This window comes from Castor canadensis, chromosome 7 (genome assembly GCF_047511655.1).
Source record: "Castor canadensis chromosome 7, mCasCan1.hap1v2, whole genome shotgun sequence".
In the NCBI taxonomy this organism is placed as follows: domain Eukaryota; kingdom Metazoa; phylum Chordata; class Mammalia; order Rodentia; family Castoridae; genus Castor; species Castor canadensis.
Window position 1 is genome coordinate 34129808 of NC_133392.1, and position 1208 is coordinate 34131015.

The 1208-nt window shown below is 31.8% G+C and overlaps 1 non-coding gene across 1 annotated transcript; it reads left to right on the plus strand.

Moving 5' to 3' along the window:
• Nucleotides 1–484: 484 nt before the first annotated feature.
• Nucleotides 485–615, plus strand: LOC141425363 (small nucleolar RNA SNORA51). The gene has a single exon (XR_012450419.1). It is a non-coding gene; the product is annotated as a small nucleolar RNA SNORA51 (small nucleolar RNA).
• The last annotated feature ends 593 nt before the right edge of the window (nucleotides 616–1208 follow it).

Genomic DNA, 1208 nt, shown 5'->3' on the forward strand with positions numbered 1-1208 from the left:
TGAATAGAGTCTAGTTTCTTCTTGAGGATACACTTGAGTTTTCAGATATTGGAACAATTGCTTCCTAGTACTTTGATTTCCCTGGTGCTGCCCAATTTTTCTCACAACCATCTGTATTAAGACAGTTAATCAAGAAGTTTCATAAATTTCAGAGCCCATGTTTTGGTATAGAAAGTTAAAAGTTAAAAGCAAATGTTTCTTACCTTAGATGCTACATGTACAATTTTTTTAGATTTAGATGGTAAAATTTTTAAAATTTGATTTCCCGCACTTAAACTGTGAGCTCTGATGTTAACCAACAGTGGGTAAATGTTATGCTTTTTGGCTCTATGAGAGCCATTTTGTTATTATTCTTAAAATAAGATAGTAAAGAATTTCATTAGAATATTTCTAAAATCTATTACCACTCAATTATTTCTATGTTAGCTTCTTTCAATTAAGAGTAAAAGGGACAGGCAGATCCACTCTCATTAATGGCACTTAGTACCTCCTGGTGCTTACCAAATTTGTGCTCTTATACTGTCTATATAGAAAAAGGAGAGAAAGTAAACCAACCCTATATATACCTCTGTCTAGGCCCTGTGCCTGGTATACATTGTGATTGGGAAGTCATGGGGTGGGAGAAAAAAATGTCACTTAGGCAGAGCCAGTAGACACATTTTTAGAAATGGGATTTATCTATGTAAGTGTGTGCTACATTCACAAGCACACACACACACACACACACACACACACACACACACACAAACACATAGAATGAAATGATATATTATGGTCTGATATGTTTTAAATTTATACATGTAAATAAAAAACTTTTTAAGCATTATATGTGTGTATATGTATAGCATACATATATATGTACATATATGTATACATATAAATATATATTTACATATATAAATGTTTTAAAATTTGCTCTTTTTCTATGACCTGAAAAGACCCTGGACTGTATATGCAATGTTCTCTCACAATAGAAACTCTTGGGATAAACAGTCTTCAAATTTTGGCTTCCCAATGTTCTAAATATTAAAAAGGACAAATGCTCATTTGTATTTATTCAGGGAAAATTATTGACTCTTCAACTGCTAAGTTTAAAGAACTTGTTTATGATCCAACTGGGACTGTGCAGATCCATAATGATTAACTGTACTTGTGGAACATCATTGAATTTAAATTATTTCTAATATAGAATTCACAAGCTATGCTAT